The sequence below is a fragment of the Lolium perenne genome, chromosome 3 (genome assembly GCF_019359855.2).
Source record: "Lolium perenne isolate Kyuss_39 chromosome 3, Kyuss_2.0, whole genome shotgun sequence".
NCBI lineage: Eukaryota > Viridiplantae > Streptophyta > Magnoliopsida > Poales > Poaceae > Lolium > Lolium perenne.
Window position 1 is genome coordinate 5405862 of NC_067246.2, and position 5963 is coordinate 5411824.

The 5963-nt window shown below is 51.4% G+C and overlaps 1 long non-coding RNA gene across 2 annotated transcripts; it reads right to left on the reverse strand.

Moving 5' to 3' along the window:
- Positions 1 to 239: 239 nt before the first annotated feature.
- LOC127325556 (uncharacterized) lies at positions 240 to 3180 on the reverse strand. 2 transcript variants are annotated; one of them, XR_007867230.2, is made up of 4 exons: positions 2536 to 3180; positions 2355 to 2444; positions 1774 to 1858; positions 240 to 464 (listed from the first exon to the last, which is right to left on the reverse strand). It is a non-coding gene; the product is annotated as an uncharacterized lncRNA (long non-coding RNA). The 2 variants fall into 2 exon arrangements; XR_011754488.1 differs by having other exon boundaries at positions 2355 to 3176.
- Between the last annotated feature and the right edge of the window lie 2783 nt (positions 3181 to 5963).

The following is a 5963-nucleotide window of genomic DNA, read 5'->3' on the forward strand; positions in this document are numbered from 1 at the left end:
CAGGCTGTTTCGCCTGCACGGTCTCCATCGCCGGTTCGTCTTCGCCATCATCGCCCAGGACATCACCGACAACGTCGCTGTGACGCCCCGGAACCGGTACCATGAGGATCCCAGCGATCCCGCCGAAATCCGCACAATATCGATCCAGAGACGCCCTCCGACACGACGTGCGCGACGAATCACACACGTGATGCCAGAGGAATTAACACGAGCGGTAACATTACAACAGGATTACAATAGAGCCCACAAGAAACATATATTACAACAACGACTCCAACGAGTCAAGATACAAATACACAATACAAAGATCCGAATCATACAGAAGATCAAATACGTCCGAGTACGGACAAAATACAAATTGGACTAAGAGTACTGAAGATAACCAGTGACGTCCATAACCCTGCCCAGGCCAAGCCGGAAGGGTAACCTTGCTAACGTCGTCTTCATCGAACATATCTTCATACCTGCCCGGTTAATTCCCGTAGAAGCAGCAATAAGTACGGGTTCGTACTTAACAAGACTTCAAGACGTATAAGCATTCGTCAACCAGTCGTCCTTTGTACTTGAGGCACGCAGGGGACTTAGAGAACGCAAGAGGAACGTCATAGGCAATATGGTGGGGTTAAGCGGCAGCGCGCAAGCACTCAAAACCTATAGAGACACTCTATAACATTCGTCTAAACAGAGAAGGTGAGAGAGCGCACAACTAACAGTTCTATACTCTGCAAACATAACCCAACCGATGTGTTCCCCCCTCGCCAGGAGGTACTGGCAAAGGCACTCACACGGTTGTCAAGTTTCAACCATTTATTAGTGAAGTTGTGCTAACTTACTACGCAAGTTATTTATAATAAACAACAGGTGTAAGTTTTCTATGGTCGAGTCATACAGCTCCAAGTCGTCCATAACCGCGGACACGGCTTATCGATAAGATTGTAACCCTGCAGGGGTGCCCAAATGTGCCCACATGCACGATCAACCCACTTACAACAGGTGGATATCACGACACGCACTCTCCTTCACTACAACAATGTCCAGGAAGCCACCTAACTAAGTTAACCCGTTTCGGAGCCCGATCGAAACTCCGACGCGGACTTAGCTGTTTGCGTCTACGGCTTTCGGATGGAAACAGTGCCCGCAGGGTGAATCCATCTTCAGCAATACGTACTGCATCCTACGAGCGTGCAAGAGACAACGGGGTTACAAGGCAACATGGCTTCCTCAAGAGTAACATCATATCATCTGACCACAAAGAAACAAGCTTGCACACCCGGGAGAAACAAAACAAACATCCAAACTAGTTGTGGCCACTGGACAAAGCTGTAGATTCCGGCAGTGGTCGAGGGGAGACCCGGTAAGCATACCCATGTGTGGTTAGAGCGCTCAGTCTCGGAACAGGTAACAAGAACTCGGGGTCCTAAGATATTTAGGAAACACAAGTGAGTCGTCACAAAACGAGCAGCTAACCCACCGATGCCTCCGCTAAACAATGTCAACAACTAAAGTAACCATGATTCTTCCCAACATATAACCCGATAAGATAGCAGTAACGGTAACGAGGTAAAACAGCACTAGCATGCACTACGACTCGCAAGGCAGACCCGATAACCAAACAATAGCTGTAGGAGGTGGTGGTGGCAATATGGGCTGCTTGAGGTAACAAGTGAAAAGGACACGTGACAAGAACGCAACTTAAGGATAGCATGAGAGAGAAGGCAAAATAAAATAGGTAAGCGACTCCTGCAGAGACAGGAGTATAGGGGAAATGCTTGCCTGTTAAAGCTTGCCGAGGAACATCCGGAGAACTCGTCGTATCTCACCACACCACTTCGCGATCCTATCCGGGAAGAAGCAAATGCTACAACAAACGTGTGCAAGTCTTACTACTACGGATAAAGAAGAATCAGCATGAGCAAGATGGTATGCATGACATGGCAGAGATGGTGCAATGCAATTTATCCAAGTTAATCGGAGTCGGAACCCCGGACAATCAATTAGAGTTGGAGTTGCATTTTCTACCGATAAACTTAAGGGTGGATTAGCATAGCAAACATGGCAGGGGTTAGCTACATCAAAGTTAAATGGAACCGGGACAACATTTATATAATATCACACATATTCCATATGTTACATATTAGGTGGTAATGCAAACTAGCACGAAATTATATGATGCATGAAGCAACAGTAAGCATGGATGGCATATTCATGATCCTCGTGTTTTTCTGATCAATTTTCATATATAAAATATTTTATTTGGAGTTTCGGTTTATAAAAGATATTAAATAGTCAGATTTGCAAAATAAGTAGAAGATAGAGAAAAGGTGTTGGGCCCGATCTGGGAGGTGGCCTGCTACCTGGCGGAAGAGGCGGTGGATTGGAGCTGGGCGCGCGGGGCAACGAACTGTGCCGGGAAGATCTGGGCCGAGGCCCGTCGGGCGCCGGATCTGAGCAGTGAAGGCCAAAAAGGTTGGGATTAATACGTCTCCACAGGGATTTGAGCACACGATCAACTGTGTGAGGGATCAACAGACAAACCATTGCGCTGCTAATACAGATTGTGTTAAGAGGAGGGCGCGGCGTAACTTAACCAAGTCGAATCGGAGCTCAGGGGCCAAAACATCCATGGCGGAGCTTGCAGACGAGCACGGGGACGATGGGGAAGTTCGAACCGAGATGAGGCGGCTGGTGTCAGAGCTGCGCCTTGGCGCGACGGATCAACGACGGGTAGGAGGACGGCCGGAGATTCGCCGGGGCATCGCCGGCGACATGTACGTGTGGAGAAGAACGGCGGTCAACACCGGCGGCGCGTCCATGAGAAGAAACGGGAAGAGCAATTTTGGTCTGGGAGACGCGGTTTCTCACCAGGAACGCGTTGGTGAGCTCGGATGGGCTAGGGGAGGTCGAACGGTGCCGGATTTTGAAGAAGACGCCGGCAGCAAGAGGACGGAATCGGCGATTTTGTGGCCGATTGGAGAGGTTTCGGTTCGATTCCTCGCATGAGGATGGAGAGGACGACGAGGCGCATCCGCCGGTGGTCTCAGCTCGGCGAGGGGTGACCTGGTTCGACGGTGCCAAGGAGGGGAAAGTGCGGTGGTGTACAGGGGTTTCTCGTTTGTTGTTCTTCGTGGGAAAGAAACAGAGAAGGGAGAGGGGAAATGGCGGCGGTACGAGAGGGAAAGGAAACTAGGGTTTGTGGAGGGATTTAAGGGAGAGGGGAAAGGAGCAGTTGGTGGTGCGGCGTGGTCCTTGTAGCCATGGCGATGGCGACAGGCACGGGGGCTTCACGCCTCTCTCGTGAAGGGAAAAAGGACGAACAGGAGACTCGGTCTCCACTCGAAGGGGTAAGCGGGCTGGAACCAACACAGGCCAAAAGAAAGAGAAGGGAAGGAGAGAGAGGTGGGCCGAGCTGGGCTGGAAGAGTTGGCCCGCCGGGAGAGAAGGAAAAAAAGCCAGGAAGGGAGAGGGAGAGCCCAGGGAGAAGAAGAGGGTTTTTCTTTTTCTGTTTTTATTTATACCTTTTGAAATCAAACTCCCTTTCAGTTTTAAATTTGAAACAGGGATGGGATGAGAGAAAGAATCAAAACTAGTTTTAAAATATTTACTTTATTTGTAATCATAGCAAAGCACATTTATATTCAAGAATGTATTTGTTGGAAGAACTTAATTATAAAATAAGAAATATGAGAGGGGAGAATAGAGTAGGGTTTTATTTAAAAGAAAAGACCAGAGGGGGTTATAAAATAATTTTATTTTGTTGAAAAACATGGATGATATGATGCATATGCCATGATGATGCATAAACGAAAAACACAAACAAAACTAATAGGGGTACTACCCTGGGCCGTTACAATCGCCAACGACTCCGATCTGCGGCGCGTCGTCCACGCCATGGCACGTGTAGCGCCACCGTCGGTCTGATCAACCGACCCCGGACACGTCTACGACAAGCACGTCCCCGAGCACGCGCCTACCACCGATCAAGCATCGGGTTGCCGCTGCGTCGCCCCTTCGGGCCGCATCGCCGCCGCCTTTGGTCCACGCTACCGGCCTCTGACGCGCCTTCTGAGGCGTGTACGTCGCTGGTGGTCTCCCGCCGCTGCACTGACTCGCGCTCTGCAGCTACTCCAGCCCCTCGGGCCGTGGCGTCGCTGCACGCGGTCACCTTCGCCGTCCACCGCGCATCGATGTCTGAGGCCAGCACAGCGCCACCCCTTCGGCGCGGGTCGCCTCCGTCTGCGCATGGTCTTCGTCACGCCGCCGGGTCTTCCTCGCCAACCTCGTGTACCGCCGCCGCGCCTCCACCCCAGGTCGCCGCTGGGCTCGCCAACCACTCCAGGTCGCGCTGGGCTCGCCGACCACCGTAACGCCCGTCTTCTACGTCTTCGTCCACTACATCTCCGCCGCCAGCGTCCTCGCATCTTCCCCGACTACGACACCTGCTACTCTACTCCGACAACCGTCGTTGAGTCTTCCTCTCCTAAGTCTACTACGACATGGCGCGCCATTTGTACTGGTCCCGTCCTACGCATGCACGGTGCTGGCAACACCGCCGCGTGCCTTCGTCCCCGATGCGTCCCCTGGCCTGGCAAGCTCGGATCGGCGCCTCGCCTTCCTCGAATTCGTCTTGCGTACTCGGTTCTGGCAAAACCGGAGTATGCCTTCGTCCCCGATGTGCGCCTAGTTCTGGCAAAACTAGGGCAGCACCTCGTTCTCGACGGCTCAGACTGCTTCGACTTCGGCATCGACCATCTCCACGACTGCCTCGACGCGTCTCCGTCACCCTCCTCGCACACCACCTCGCCTGCGGCTACATCGACACCGGCACCCGGCCACGACATCGACCACGGCAATTCCTCGCGCGGCTCCCTCGACCAAGGTTGCAGCACCCACGCTCTCGGCTACCTCGACATCGGCACAAGGGCTACCACCTCGCAAGAGCACCTCGGCTTCCTCTACAGTCCAAGCATCCGCGACGCGACATTGTCCACGACGCTCCCGCTACGACTGCGGGGGAGTGTCAGCCCGTTGGTTCATACCTTCGGCTTCTCTCCAGTCTGACCGTCCGCGACGCTAGTGTTGTTTACGTCACTACCGCTACGACTGCGGGGGAGTGTTAGAGATATATTTGGTATAGGTATATTAGGTAGTCTAGGATTTGTAATCTCTACCTACCATATCTCTAGGAGAGCTATCTTAGCCTCCAAGTCTTGTACCACTATATATACTCGCCCGAGAGGCTCAATACAACATCCAACATATTCCGCATATCTCTCTATCCTTCCACAGATACGCTGGAGGAAGAAGACGTTGCGAAAAGAAAAGTGGCTGGAAATAGGAGCCAAGTTCGTTGTTTCAGATCATCCTTGGATACAATTTAACGGTGGATAACTTAATTACTGTACCTGTACAGTAGCTGCTCTACTGCAGACGAGCTGCGCCCGGAGAGATGAGAGGTAATAGTTCAGTTAGGATGTGTCTTCACTTTGGATTTGCGGTGGCGGCGGCGAGGGACTTGGAAAGACGCGAGTCGGAAAAACATGCAACTATACGTTCATGTCTACGGACCCATTCGATTTAATTTAGAGCGTGGGCTGTTAGCTAGCTAATACTGATAGCCTAATTCTAGAATATATTATTCATGGGCCTCTAGTTAGTTCAGCTGAGTTGTGAGCACTCGATGGGTTCAGACGTGATTTTTGGATGGGTTCAGCCTGGTAAAATACGTATAGCATGCTCCATGACCGGCTAAATCCGTTGGTGGCATTTGCACCCAACGCTTCTACGCTGGCTCCGGCACTGCTGAGGTCGGTTTCTTGGACTTGATGAATGAAATGCTTTATAAAGAAGAGATGCTCTGGCTTCAGAGATCTCGAATTCAGTGGCTAAAGGAGGATGACCGCAATACAAAGTTTTTTCATCATAGAGCGGTTTGGCGTGCTCGTCGAAACAAAATTCTGAAGTTG